A 16,192-nucleotide genomic window follows, 5' to 3' on the forward strand; every position below is an offset into this window, starting at 1 on the left:
AAAAAAAAAAAGTTTAAGTCAAGTTTAGTAGATAGTGCTAAATGATTTTTCAATATAGTATGCAAAATACACTACTATAAGGAGTACCAGTTGCTACTGATGCATAAAACACTAACCCAAAATTGAGTGACTTAAACAATCACTATTTTCTTACATGCTGTAGATGTGTGAGTCAGGAATTCAGACTACTTAAAGGAAATATTTATGAGAGTGCATAGTATAAACTTGGCACAGATTTTGAATTAGAGATTTTTTTTTCTCTTTAGGCAGGAGTTGGCTCAATCTGTGATCAGAACTGATAGGCTAATCCTCAGAATTACAAGGGCTAGCAAATTTAATTAGAGGAGAGGATTCCTTCTGAGAATAAATACTCTCTGGGAATTCAAAAAGTTATTTTACGCAGGAAATTATGGGCTAGTATTGGGAGTTCGATATTGAAAGAACACCTAACAGGACTCAGATTCTATATATTTCATGATGGAATTATGTGAGCACAAACAGAGAGGGACCAGTAAGGCTTCTCTCCAGATGACAAAAAAAAAAAAAAAGACTCCAAGTATATAGAAGTTAATAGTAAATAAGGCAGTCTCATGAAGGCTTATTTTCTAAACACAGAACTTCTAGTTTAGCAGATGGTTATGTTTAAAATCTGTTTTGACTGACAAAAGAATCACGTGAAAGCATAAACTTACAAGTCTTTAAGAGTAGGCAGTAGTAACATCATAAACCATTTTTATGCTGTATTAAGTAGGTTGAATTTAATTCTGTGGACAATGGGGTGATTTTTTAAAACAATATATATAATTATTTTATGACCATACTCAAGATACAGAATTTTCCCATCACTCCAAGAAATTCTCTTGTGCCCATTTTCAGTCAATTACCTCCCCTGATCTTGTGCCCCAACTACTAACCTGATTTCTGTCATTATTATTTTGCCTTAGCTAGAATTCATATGAACAGAATTCTAAAATATGTAGTCTTTTCATTTAGCAAAATGTTTTATGCTTCTGGGTCATTTCTTTCTTTCTTTCTTGAAGCAGAGTCTCACTCTGTCACCCTGGGTAGAGTGTCAATGTGTCATAGCTCACAGCAACTCAAACTCTTGGGTTCAAGTCATCCTCTTGCCTCAGCCTCCCAAGTTGCTGGAACTACAGGCACCCACAACAATGCCCAGCTATTTTTAGAGACTGGTGAGCTTAGGCTCCATCCTGCTCAGCGTCCCAGAGTACTCACTAGAATTAAAGGCATGAGCCACTATGCCCATCCCTGAGTCATTCTTTCATAGCTGAGTAGTAGTCCACTGAGCAGATCTATCACATATGTTTACTCACTAGTTGTTAGATATTTGGATAATTTTCAGTTTTGAGTTATAATTCTTCTATGAACATTTACTTACAAGTCTCTACAAACACAGATTTTTATTTGTCGTAGGAAAATACCCTGGTATAAAATTTCTGGGTCATAGCACAGGTAGATGCTTAACTTGGTATGTCAAGCTGATTCTCAAAGATGTGGTACCATTTTGCAGTCTCATTAGCAATATGAGAATTCCCTTTGCTCTATACACGTACCTGTGCAAATGATTGGCATTGTCATGCTTTCTGATTGCAGTCATTTCAATGGTGTTTAGTGGTACTAATATCTTTTAACAGGTAATGTTAAGATAATAACCAACATGTTTTTATCTATGAATTACAAATGTTAAAAAATGCCCCCCAGCTGTTTCAATGGATTATCCTTTTTAAAAAAGCTTTATTGACATATAACTCATATACTGTATAGTTCACCCATTTAAAGTATAAAATTCAATAATTTTAAGTGGATTCACAGAGTTGTACACCTATTAGCACACAATCAATTTTAGAACATCATTGCCCATAAAAAGAATTCCCTATTCATTAGCAGCCATTCTCTGTTTTCTCTCAACCCTGAGAAACCACTAATGCACTCTCTTTGCATATATTTGCCTACTCTGGACTTTGCATCTAAATGGAATCACACAGTAAGTGGTCTTTTAAACTGGGTTATTTCACTTACTGTACATCTTCGAGATTCATCTGTGTTATAGTACGTGTCATTGTTTCTTTTCATTGCCAGATAATATTCCATTGTATGGACATACCACATTTAATTTTTACCCACTCATCAGGTGATGAACATTTAGGTTATTTCCAAATTTTTTGATACAAGTTTTTGTGTGAACATATGCTTTCATTTCACTTTATATATATCTAGCAATAAAGTTTCTGAATTACATGTTAATTCTATGTTTAAACATTTAAGGAACTGTCAAACTGTCACCCAAAGCAGTCACACATTTTACATTCCCATCAGCAATTTTATTTCCTTATTAATATACATTATGTGTCTTTTTATTATAGTCATCCAGTCACTTGTGGCATCTCACTGTGGTTTGCATTTGCAATCCTCTAATGGTTGATTCTTTAGCAAATTTTCATGTACATATTGGCCATTTGTATATCTTCTATGGATAAAAGTCTATCTAAATTCATTGCCTATTTTAAAAATTGGTTTGTCTTTTTATTATTGAGTTGTATGAGTTCTTTACACATCTGGATACAAGTTCCTTATCTGGTATGTGATTTATATTTTCTCCCAATCTTATGTGTGTCTTTTCACTTTCCTGATAGTGTCCTTTGAAAACACAAATGATTGCAATTTTGATGGAGCTTAGTTGATATGTGTTTTCATGTGTCACTTTAGTTTCTGGGGGTATCATGTCTAAGAATTTTTTGCCTAATCCAAGGTCATAAAGATTTACTTCTATATTTTCTTTTAAGAGTTTTAACAGTGGTAACATCTGACCCATTTGAGCTCATTTTGTGTGTGTGATGTACATCCACCTTCATTTTCATGGAGATATCATGCTGTGCCAACATCACTTGTTTGTCTTTATTGAATGGATTTGACACCATTGTCAAAATTCAAATATGAGAGTTTATTTCTGGACTCACAAGTCTATTCTTTTAATTTATATGTCTGTCTTTATGCTGTTATGTCATATTATGTCTGTGTAGTAACAGCAGAAAGACAGACATATAATATAGTTTTGTAGTAAGTTTTGAAATCACCAAGATGAGAAACCCAACTTTGTTCTTCTTCAAAAAAATTTGGCTATTGTTGAGTCTCTTGCATTCCATATGATTTTTAGAATTAGTTTATCCACTTGTGCAGAGAATCTGGGTGGGATTTTGATAGGAATTGCTTTCAATCTATGTACCAATTCAGGAAGTATTGCCATGTTAATAATATTAAGTCTTTTGCTATTTAGAATTAGTTTATCCATTTGTACAGAGAATCTGGTTGGGATTTTGATAGGCGAACCCGTGGCTGGCGGGTTCAAACACAGCCTGGGCCAGTTAAAACAATGACAGCTGCAATAAAAAATAGCTGGGTGTTGTGGTGGGTACCTGTAGTCCCAGCTACTTGGGAGGCTGAGGCAAGGAATTGCTTAAGCCCAAGAGCTTGAAGTTGCTGTGAGTTGTGATACCATGGCACTCTCCCCAGGGTGACAGCTTGAGACTCCATCTGAAATAATAATAGTAATATTTTATAATTTTCAGAGTGTAATTTTTGTACTTATTTCATTAAATTTATTCCTAAGATTTTATTTTTTTGAATAATTTGCTTTGTAAATTTTCCATTTTGAATAGAGAATTTTCTATTTCAAATGAAACTTTTTTCATGTATAGATTGTCCATTGGTACTATCTTAAAACAAAATTGATTTTTGTACATTGCTCATTTGTAAATTAATCCTCAGCTTTGTTGAACTCATTTATTAGTTCCACTAGGTTCTTCATGGACTCTTTAGAATTTTCCAAGTACAAGATTATATTATTGGAAAATATAATTTTACTTCTCACTTTCCAATTTGGATGCCATTTCTTTCATTTTCTTAACTAATATCACTGGTTAGAACCCCCAGGATAATGTTAAGTAGTAGTAGCAAGATCTGATCTCAGAGAGAAAACACTCAGTCTTTTTCTACTATGTATCATGTAACTCCATGATACCATTATGTAGTATCTTGATATAAGCTGTGATTTTTTTTTTTGAGACAGAGTCTCACTTTGTCAACCTCAGTTGAGTGCTGTAACATCATAGCTTACAGTCACAGCAACCTCAAACTCTTGGGCTCGAGCAATTCTCTTGCCTCAGGCTCCCAAGTGGCTGAGACTACAGGCTCCCACCACAAAACCCAGCTATTTTTAGAGAGGAGGTCTCACTCTGGCTCAGGTTGGCCTCAGACTTGTGAACTCAGGCAATCTACCTGCCTCAGCCTCTCAAGTGCTGGGATTACAGGTGCGAGCCACCACACCCAGCCCAGTTTTCTCTTTTTAATGTCAGTGTTTTCAGTTATAAATTTCCCTCTAAGTACTGCTTTAGCTGCATTTTGGTATTTCCGTTATTTTCATTCATCTCAAAGTGTTTTCCAATTTCCCTGGTGATTTCTTCTTTGTTCTACTGGTTATTTAGCGGTATATTATTTAATTTCCACATATTTACAGATTCCCCAAATTTCATTCAGTTATCTTTATCTTCAATTTGTTGTCATTACAGAACATACACTTTCTTCAGTTTCGATCTTTTCACACTTACTGTGGCTTGTTTTTGGTCTAGGGATTCTGGACAGTTAATCCCTGCCCCCAGAACAGAAACAAATGGAAATAAACCTCTCTCCTTGAAAGAAGCATTCTAAATGTTCTTTTGGAAAGAAGCACGTTTTTCATGCTCTTCTTCTTCCCTCATATCTTTAATTCATGAGGAATAGTTCTCAACAATGTAAACTTTCATTTCAAAACTATTTCTAAAGTTTCTGAAATGGCCAAATTCAATGTCAAATTAAAAAGATCACATCAGCAATGAAAAGAATAATTCAGAATCCAACATATAGAGACCCAAATAATAACAGCCAAAAGTTTCAAGAGCAAATAAAAGTCTTGGATTCACACTTTAAGCACATTTGGAGAACTAACCTTTAAAAACCTGAATTCTCTCACTTCTAGGCCAGAGGCAGCAGCACCTATATTCTCTTCTTCACTTAAAACTCACACACAAATGCCTTCTTCAAGAAGTGTTAATATGGACTAGCTACAGTTGTGATAAAATATAAATCATCAATCTTTTCTTTAAATAACCATTTCACAAAAAAAATTTAGTGCATAGTAAAACCTAAATTAAAAAGAGCATTTATGTGGGAGCATTTACTTCTACACAATTTTGCTATGAACTTAAAACTGTTCTCAAATAAGTCCATTTTGAGATACTTTCTTTTTTCTCTTTTATTTTTTTATAATTATTTTTTATTAAATCATAACTTTGTACATTGATGCATTTATGGGGTTCAGGGTACTGCTTCGATATACAATGTGAAATGTTTACATTGAACCAAGTAACACATCCATCACAAATATACTCATTTCTTAATAGTTTCGAAATGTTCCATTGCATCATGCACATTAGGTGAGGTCCCCCGAATACCCTCCCTTCTCCCATATCCCCTCTTCCTACCCCTCTCTCTCCTCTTCCCTTCCACTTTATGGACTATAGTTATGTTTTGCCATTCATATGATTGTGTAGGTGGTTATATACTGATTTCATAGTAGTATCAAGTACATTGGATACTTTTTTTTCCATTCTTGGGATACTTTACTAAGAAGAATATGTTCCAGCTCCATCCAGGTCAACATAAAAGATGTGAATCCTCCATCTTTTTATGGCTGCATAGTATTCCATGGTGTACATATACCACAATTTGTTAATCCATTCATGGGTTGATGGGCACTTGGGCTGTTTCCATGTCTTAGCTATTATGAATTGGGCTGCAATAAACATTCTGGTGCAAATGTCTTTGTTTTAAAATAATTTTTGATCATCTGGGTATATACCTAGTAGAGGAATTGCAGAATCAAACAGTAAGTAGGTCCACTTTTAGTCCCTTGAGAGTTCTCCAAACTTCTTTCCAAAAAGGCTGTATTAGCTTGCATTCCCACCAGCAGCATAGAAGTGTTCCCTTCTCTCTGCATCCACACCAACATCTGTACTTTTGGAATTTTGTGATGTGAGCTAATCTTACTGGAGTAAGATGATATCTCAAAGTGGTTTTGATTTGCATTTCTCTGATGATTAAGGATGATGAGCATTTTTTCATATGTTTGTAGGCCATGTGCCTGTCTTCATCAGAGAAATTTCTGTTCAAGTCTCTTGCCCACATAGAAATGGGGTTATTTATTCTTTTCTTATTAGTTTGAGTTCTCTGTAGATTCTAGTTATCAGACCTTTGTCAGAAGTGTAGTATGCAAAAAATCTTCATTCTGAAGGTTGTCTGTTTCCTTTACTTACTGTGCTCTTGGCTGTGCAAAAAGTTTTTAGTTTGATCAGATCCAGTTTTTGGTGGTGTTTCAATTGTCCCGGGGATCCTCCTCATAAAATATTCTCCCAGGTCAATTTCTTCAAGTGTTTTCCCTGTGCTCTCTCCTAGTATTTTTATAGTTTCATGTCTTATGTTTAAATATTTTATCCAGTGAGAATCAATTTTTGTTAATGGTAAAAGTTGGGGGTCCAGTTTCCGTCTTCTACAGGTCGCCAGCCAGTTCCCCCAGCACCATTTGTTAAATAGGGAGTCTTTCCCCCACTCAATATTTTTAATTGGCTTGTCAAAGATCAGATAACGGTAGGTGGCTGGGTTCATCTCTTGGCTCTCTATTCTGTTCCATACATCTACCTCTCTGTTTTTGTGCCGGTACTTTCCTGTTTTGATCCCTATAGATTTATAGTATAACCTGAAGTCCTGATTTGTTCTTATTTCTGAGGAATATATTTGCTATTTGAAGTTTTTTCTGATTCCATATAAAATGAAGTACTATTTTTTCAAGTTCTTTGAAGTATGACGATGGTGCTTTAATAGGGATTGCATTAAATCTGTAGATTGCTTTGGAATGGAATGGAACTGTTCAGGAAATGGGAGACAATTAAAAACTTATTTTATACACATTTAATTTTGCATTAATTTTAAAATATTGCATTATATATAAACAAAGCAGTGGTTAGTTATTAATTACTGGAGTTTCTTGCAAAATGATCATGTATTTTTCTTTGAAATTGTATAAAAAGCAAGCATCATAACATTTGGGATAAAATCAACACCTGAAAGTTTATCAAGGGCAGGGCGTGGTGGCTCACCCCTGTAATCCCAGCACTCTGGGAGGCTGAGGTGGGTGGATTGGCTGAGCTCAGGAGTTGGAGACCAGTTTGAGCAAGAATGAGACCCCATCTCTAAAGTAGTAGGGCATTGTGATAGGCACCTATATTCCCAACTACTCTGGAGGCTGAGGCAAGTGAATTGCTTGAGCCTAAGAATTTGAGGTTGCTGTGAGCTACGATGCCATGGCACTGTACCTAGGGCAACAAATGAGACTCTGCCTCAAAAAAGAAAAAAAAAGAAGAAAAAGAAAAAAGAAAGAAAGAAAGCATATCAAGAGCAATTCTCCCATTTCATGGCAATGTACACTAAAGAGAGACAAATGATTTGGTTTCAATTTGGTTTCAATGATAAAATGGTTGCTATTTCTAATCAATGATTTCATAACTTTTTTTTTTTTTGACAGAGTCTCAAGCTGTCACCCTGGGTAAAGTGTTGTGGCATCACAGCTCACAACAACCTCTAACTTCTGGGCTCAAGCAATTCTCCTGCCTCTGCCTCCCAAGTAGCTGGGACTACAGGCACCTGCCACAACACCTGGCTATTTTTTGTTGCAGCCATCATTGTTGTCTAACAGGCCCAGGCTGGATTCCAACCTGCCAGCTCAGATGTATATGGCTGGCACCTTAGCCACTTGAGCCATAGGCACCAAGCCAATTTCACAACTTTTTAACCAATGAGACTAAACATGATTGCTCAAGTTAAGACAGTATCCCAAAGTACTCGTGTATCGTTATGTTTAGGATAAAAGGAACAATAATGCCTATGACTGTTAAAAGCCTAAGAAATTAATTCCTCTCTTCTTAGTGCTACTTCCACTTAAATAACAAAACACCTTAACCTAACTCTTAGGTTCCAATCTGGCAATTTCACTTCTAAGAATTATTCAAGTAATTGCTAGCCTGAGCAAGAGCAAGACTCCATCTCTACTAAAAATAGAAAAACAGCTGGGCATAGTGGCAGGCACCTGTAGTCCCAGCTATTTGGCAGGCTGAGGTAAGAGGATCACTTCAGCCCAGAAGATTGGGGTTGCAGTGAGCTATGATGACACCATACCACTCTACCCAATGTACAGAGTGTGAGTCAGTCCGAAATAAATAAATAAATAAATAAATAAATAAATAAAGTGAACAGATGTTAAAAGTCAAGTGTTCAAGGATGCCTTGTTTATCTGTTTTTTTTTAATTGAGACAGAGTCTTACTTTTTCACCCTTGGAAGAGTACCGTGGCATCACAGCTCACAGCAACCTCTAACTCTTGAGCTCAAGTGGTTCTCTTGCCAGCCTCCCTAGTAGCTGGGACTACAGGCACCTGCCACAATGCCCTGCTATTTATTTATTTGTTTCGCAGGCCTGGGAGGGTTCAAACCCACCAGCCCCAGAGCATGTGGCCAGCACACTAACCCCAAAGCTACAGGAGTTCAGCCAAGGATGCCTTGTTTGGAAAGGAAAATAAAATAAGCAACACATACATGTCATTGGTAGAAGACTGGCACATAGCTCTGTATGCATTCTGAAATTTAAAGAAAAAAAAAAGCTGAGTTCAATACTTAACACCTAAAAATTTCATAAGATATAAAGTATACACAAAATGACATCTATCACTTTCATTTTTAAATTTAAAACATTCATCACAGTATAATATCATTAGGTTATCCTGGAATGATATTCATCAAAATATTAACAAATTATCTTAAATGGCTGAACATAGGTGATCTTCATTTTGTTCTTTAAAACAGTCTGTTATCAGTGAGAGAGTCTGTATCACAAAGTCCCAAAACTGCAGATGCTGGCACAGATGTGGAGAGAAGGAGACACTTTCGCACTGCTGGTGGGATTACAAACTAATACAGCCTTTTTGGAAATATATGGAGAATCCTCAAAGAGCTAAAGCAGACCTTCCATTTGATTCCACAATCCCATTACTAAGTATCTACCCAGAACAAAAAATATCATTTTTACCACAAGGACATTTGCACTAGAATGTTTACAGCAGCTCAATTCCCAGTTGCAAAGATGTGGAAACAACCCAAGTGCCCATCAGGCCATGAACAGATTAATAAACTGTGGTATATGTATACCCTAGAATACTATTCAGCCATAAAAAAGATGAAGACTTTATAGTTTTCGTATTTACCTGAATGGAGTTGAAGAATGTTCTCCTTAGTTAAGTATCGCGAGAATGGAAAAGCAAGCAGCATCCCCTGTACTGAAACTATTTGAAACTAAGAATTTGAAACTAATAGATGACTAACTATAGGCTCCCATGAGAGAAAAACACAATTAAATTCAAACACATATTAACCTAAAAAAAAAAAAGGTCTGTTATTTGTGCAACAAGCATTTATAACTTTTGTAATTCGAAATAAGTCTATAAATTCTTTTTTATGTTTATCTAAAAATGAATTTATTCTTAATAGACATTTTGTAGAACAGTTTCAGGTTTATAGTAAGATTGAGAGGAAGGTACAGAGTTCTCATACATCCCCTTCCCGTACACATTCATCTCGCCCCCTCTCAACATCTTGGACCACCCACAGTGGTACGTTTGTCACAACTGATGAACTTACATTCACACATGTCCACCAAAGTCCAGAGCTTGACTTAGGGTTCACTTTTTTTTCTTTTTTTCTGAGACAGAGTCTCACTCTGTCACCTAGGCTAGAGTGTCATGGCCTCAGTGTAGCACACATCAACCTCGAACTCCTGAGCTCGAGATCCTCCTGCCACAGCCTCCTGAGTAGCTGGGGCTATAAGTGTGCAACGCTACACTCAGCTAATTTTTCTTTTTTGTCCTGGTTTTTCTTTTCCTTTTTTTTTTTTTTTTTGACAGAGTCTCACTTGTTGCCCTTAGTAGAGTGCTTGGTGTCACAGCTCACAGCAACCTCAAACTCTTGGACGCAAGTGATTCTCTTGCCTTGGCCTCTACAGTAGCTGGGACTATAGGTGTGTGCCATATGTTGGCTAGTTTTCTTTTTTCTTTTGGGTAGAGACGGGGTCTCGCTTTTGCGCAGGCTAGTCTTGAACTCATCAGCTCAGATGAATCACCCACCTTGACCTCAAAGAGTACTAATTTTCCTATTTTAGTAAAGACTGGGTCTTGTTCTTGTTCAGGCTGATCTCAAACTCCTGGGCTCCAGGGATTCTCCCACCTTGGTCTCCCAGAGTGCGAGGATACCAGTGTGAACCAACACAGCCATCCTTAAGGTTCACTCTTGATGGTATACATTCTATACTTAAAGTGACACACATTCACTATTAGTCTCGTAAAGAGTATTTTCACTGCCCTAGAAATCCTCTGTGCTTTGCCTATTTATTCCTTACTTCTGGCAACCACTTATCTTTTTCTGTCTCCAGATATGCCTTTTCTAGAATGTCATAAATCATACAGTCTGTAGCCTTTTCGGATTGGCTTCTTTCACGGGAGTAACATCCACTTAAGGTTCCTCCACATCTCTTCATGGCTTGATAGTTAATTTCTTTTTAGTACTGAATAATATTCCAATATCTGGATGTACCACAGTTTGTCAATTCACCTACTGAAGGACATCATAGTCGCTTCCAAGTTGTTGTTTTTTTTTTTTTGCAGTTTTTGGCTGGGCCGGGTTTGAACCCACAATCTCCAGTATATGGGGCCCGCGCCCTACTCCTTTGAACTGCAGGTGTCACCCTGCTTCCAAGTTTTGGCAATTACAAATAATGTTGCTATAAAGATTCATCTGCAGATTTTGCACAGATACTAGTTTTTAATTTGCTTGGGTAAATACCAATGAGCTGAGCATAATCATATTGGAAGAGTTATGTTTAGTTTTGTATGATTTTTTTTTTTGAGACAGAGTCTCAAACTGTTGCCCTATAAGAGTACCGTGGTGTCACAGCTCACAGCAACCTCAAACTCTTGGGCTTAAGTGAGTCTCTTGCCTCAGCCTCCTGATTTGCTGGGACTCCAGGTGCCTGCCACAACACCTGGCTATTTTTTGGTTGCAGTTGTCATTGTTGTTTGGCAGGCCCAGGCTGGATTTGAACCTGCCAGCTCAATGTATGTGGCTGGTGCCCTAGCCGCTTGAGCTACAAGTGCCAAGCCTAGTTTTATATAATTTTTTTTAAGAAAACAAATATTCTCAAATTCTATTTCCAATTTGGTGGAGTAACTTCCCAGAAGACTGACCCATATGAAACTATAAACTTTGGGAAAAATACACACAATAATTATTTTAAGACTCTGGAAAGTCAAGAGTCAGGTAGATTTTGGAAGAAAGTCAGTACAGACTAAACTTCCTGGCTTTATGGCTTTGCCCTTGGGATAAAGCACAGTTAAAGTATGGCACAGAACAGCTAAAGCTCCCATTGAAAATCACCCAAAGGAGGCAGAACCAAGAACAAAACGTTGGAGGGAAATTCTGGAAAGAAAATTGTAGAAAGAGAAAACCAGAATTTCTGTGTGTAAATTCTGCTGGAGTCTGTGACTGACCTCTGACCCACCTAGTGCTCATGGCAGATTGCAAACAACTCAGCTAAGAAAAAAACTAAACTGAGACTTGTGCTGCCACCCACTGATGGAGAGATGGTTTGCAGTTTGAGTCCAACTATGCTACTGCCTGCTCAAAGAAAGGCAAATCTCTGAAAGACTGGAGTCCATGTCTCTACAATATTCACATTGTCCAGGATATAACCCCCAAATACGGGATATACGAAGAACCAGAAAACAGGGCTGTAGGGGAGAAGCAATCAACAAAGATCAAACTCAAGATGACCTAGACGTGTAGCTATAAGAACAGTTATAAGTACACTCTATAAAGTTTTTAAAAGTTAATGATTGAAAAGATTGGAAATAGCAGAAACTTTTAAAAAAATGTTTTAAAAGTACCAAATGAAAATGTTAGCACTGGGGGTACCTATACCTCAGTGGTTAGGGCGCTGGCCACATGCTTTGTGGCTGGTGGATTCAAACTCAGCAAGGGCCTGCTAAACAAACAAACAAACAAGCTGGGTGTTGTGGTGAGTGCCTGTAGTCCCAGCTACTAGGGAGGCTAAGGCAAGAGAATCGCTTGACCCCAAGAGTTTGAGGTTGCTATGAGATATGACACCATGGCACTCTACCTCATGAAAAAAAAGAAAATGCTAGCACTGAGAATTAAAATATCTGAAATAAAAAATAACTAAATGTGCTTTAACATTAGAATGGATATGACATAGGAGTAAGTGAACCTAGTTTTATAAAAAGAATGGCTAAAACCTGTAGAATAATTATCAAATGATTTAAGATAGGTTTCACTAGAGTTCCAGAAAGAGAGGAGAGAGTAGTACCAAAAAAAAAGAAAAGAAAAAAAATTAACTAGGCACAGTGGCTCACTCGAGGCCAAGAGTTCCAGACCATCCTGGGCAATAGCAAGACCCTGGCTCTACAAAAACTATAAAGAAAATTAAATTTTCTTTATTGTTTTATAGAGCCTGGGTCTTGCTGTGTTGCCCACGCCTGTAATTCCAGCACTTTGGGAGGCCAATGCAAGATTTCTTGAGCCCGAGAGTTTGAGACCAGCCTAGGCTCTACAAAAACTATAAAGAAAATTAGACAGGTATGGTGGCACATGACTGTCTATTTGGCTATTTGGGAGGCTGAGGTGGGAGGATCACCTGAGTTCCAAAGTTCAAAGCCACAGTAAGCTCTGATTACACCACTGTACTCCAGCCTGGGTAACAGAATGAAACCCTAACTCTCTAAAAAAAAAAAAAAAAGTTATTCTAATCAATTAACTTAGAATCTGCATGAAAAGAAAAAACAAAAGAAAAAGCAAAAGAAAATATAAGTATGCCAGGAGGGAATAGTTAAGGCATGTTAGCTGCTACCAGAGGTAACTCTCACTGTTAAGCCTATCTTCCACAGCCTAGAATTGGCTTTGTAGTTCCTGTATCTCTGACGTTTTATGTCTATAGCCACAAATATTCATACTGGTCAAAAGAAGAACTACTTGTTGTATCCATATGCTCTCGTGGCATTACTTTTATCAGAAAATCAAATTTTTCAGTAAGTTCTCCAAATATCTCACAACAGTTGTCCGGGGTGTCTTCCTTTGGCTTCTGCTTTGCCTTGGGACTCCCAGACACATAAGTACCAATTTCTACTTCCTAGAGTCAGCTCGAAATACAGTAGGCAGTAGGTCCTTTCTTCCTGTTTTTTATTTTAAAGTATAATAGTCAGTGCCTTGGCAGCTAAGTTATTTTCCAGGAGAACTAGTAAAAAGTAATGTACTACTTTGAAAGAACAGATCGTGCAGCTTTTATTTATCATTTATTATCTTCCTGGGCACAGGTGGGACTCTCCTTTCAAATAAAACACACACTTAAAACAGAACGAAACCCTACCTCTTAAAACAAACAAACAAAAAAAGCTGAGTACATATTGCATATTCTGAGAAGACATCACATATAAAATACAAAATCTATTACATAGACATCCATTTACCATCGGTTTGCACATTACAGTGAGTGCCAATGTCAAAGTAACTCTGTGGACTTGACAAGCAGCATGAATATACATGTGGCAGCAGCAGGCAGAAATACCTCGTGAAGGGCAGAGAGTGTGAATACAGACCAAGGAGGTCTTATCTTTTTTCTTTCTTTTCCCTGTGAGAACACAAGTATAAGAAGGAAGGGGAAAGCAATGGGGATGGGACAGTTTTGTTGTGTAGGTAGACTGTGCCATGGACAGAAACACTGGGAATGTAAACTGGACACATTCACTAAAGAAACATCTGCTCTTTACCACCAAAAAGGCAATTATATTACTTTTACGGTTCTAATTTCCAATTGCCACCCTTCCAGTGTCTTCATTTCACATATCAAGAAATTTGTCAAGATATCTAGTGTACTAATTACAGGAACAAAGAATCTGATTAATAGACCTTACAAATTAATTGCTTGTATGACAAGTAGCACTAAATAATTCTAGGGAGAAAAGAATCAAAATCTGTTCCAGATAGCTTTGGAAAGCAAAGGCCAATGATGTAAACATTTGGCGAGTCCTTTTGCCATCTGTTCACTAGAATCATTCCACAATTACAAACTCTCAGGTATAAACCCTTTTAAATAATTACGGGCACACCAAACAGGCTGTGGTGAGACACGATTTAGCATGAGTTGGCTGGTCAAGATGAAGGCAGTAAGTATCTAAGTTCAAAATGTGCTTAGCAAGCTAAAATAAATAGACAATAATTCAATAACACAAAACACTAAGGTTCTGGTGTCTTAGTACCACCCTCAGCACCAAGGGAAATTCCACGTATTGAATGACAAAAAGCATTAAAAGCAGAAAATGATGAGGTGTTAACATTTGAATAGACCAAGAACAATTCTTGGCCTAAAACTGGTACTTTTGGAAAAGGCTTGACCTGCATTTCACTCTTGCCAAGGAAGAGTATCCCAGGTAGTGTAAAGAGAAGTCAGAGACTACCCAGTAGAGGGGGAAATACTGATCTGAAAAACACCAAGTTCCAAGAAGCCATGGGCTTTCTGAAAAACATCCAAAGTTGATTTTTTTTCCCCAAGCAAAGGCAATTCTCAAATGGAGAGGTCCCTTAAAATTCATGATGCTGGCTCGGCGCCTGTGGCTCAATCGGCTAAGGCGCCAGCCACATACACCTAAGGTGGCGGGTTCGAATCCAGCCCAGGCCCGCCAAACAACAATGATGGCTGCAACCAAAAAAATGGCCAGGCGTTGTGGCGGCCGCCTGTAGTCCCAGCTACTTGGGAGGCTGAGGCAGGAGACTCGCTTGAGCGCAGGAGTTGGAGGTTGCTGTGAGCATGATGCCATGACACTCTACCGAGGGGGATAGTTTGAGGCTCCGTCTCAAAAAAAAAAAAAGAAAAAAAATTCATGATGCTACTAAAACTCCTATTTTCATTGTCAGCAAAGACAAAGTTTTGGTCATAAATAAATTCTGATTTGCAACCCTTCCCCCTTTCCAATGAGAAGCAAGCCCAAAACACATATAGCCATTGTGTTTTTCTTTTCTTTTTTTTTTAGAGACAGAGTCTCACACTTTGTCGCCCCCGGTAGAGTGCCATGACATCACAGCTCACAGCAACCTCCAGCTCCTGGGCTTAGGTGATTATTCTCTTGCCTCAGTCTCCCAAGTAGCTGGGACTACAGGTGCCCACTACAACGCCCAGCTATCTTTTGTTGCAGTTTGGCGGGGGCCGGGTTCAAACCCGCCACCCTCAGTATATGGGGCTAGTGCCCTACTCACTAAGCCACAGGCACTGCCCTATGGCCGTGTTTTTCAAACTGAGTAGCAACCTAATCGTGAGTCAAGAAATGAATTTAGAGTCTGAAAAGCATTTAAATAGAAAAGAGGAGAGATATTAAAGGGTACCATACATAGTAAGAATATGTATTATTTCACAAAACATTTAAAGATTTTATTTTCTCTCTCTCATACACACACATGCTTTAAGTCATGATGTAAAAAGTTATTTTTATTATGATTCACAGTCAAAAAAGTTTGAAATATATTGGTTAACACTGACCACCAAAAATAATAAACATGGAGTTTCCACCGAGAATAAACATGGAGATTCCTGCATTAATGTCTGCCAAGAAGGAGTCAGTACTGAGGGTGAACCAGTCTGGTACTCTGGAATCCAACGTAAGCTACAGAATTCTCAGTTTACCCTAAGTACTTGAGTTATACTTGTTTTTCCCCTTACGCTACACTCTCAGGCAGGGGGGCCTGAGCAGGTGAAGGAAGGGGGAAAACCCTAGCGGCGATTATCTACCTGGAGTGCTATCATGTTATTTTGAGAGGAGGCATTTAAAAAGAGGAGCCCCCAGATAGCTAATTAAAAGGCTTTCCTTCTACCGATAAAGTCATACTATACTGTTAGCGTAAAAAACTGTAAATGTGTCATTACAGTTTTGAGATTATACATGTAGAAATGGTCAAAGCCAAGGTAGTCTGTGATTTTGT

The sequence above is a fragment of the Otolemur garnettii genome, unplaced genomic scaffold (assembly GCF_000181295.1).
Source record: "Otolemur garnettii isolate 467f Iridium unplaced genomic scaffold, OtoGar3 scaffold00014, whole genome shotgun sequence".
NCBI classification, from domain to species: domain Eukaryota; kingdom Metazoa; phylum Chordata; class Mammalia; order Primates; family Galagidae; genus Otolemur; species Otolemur garnettii.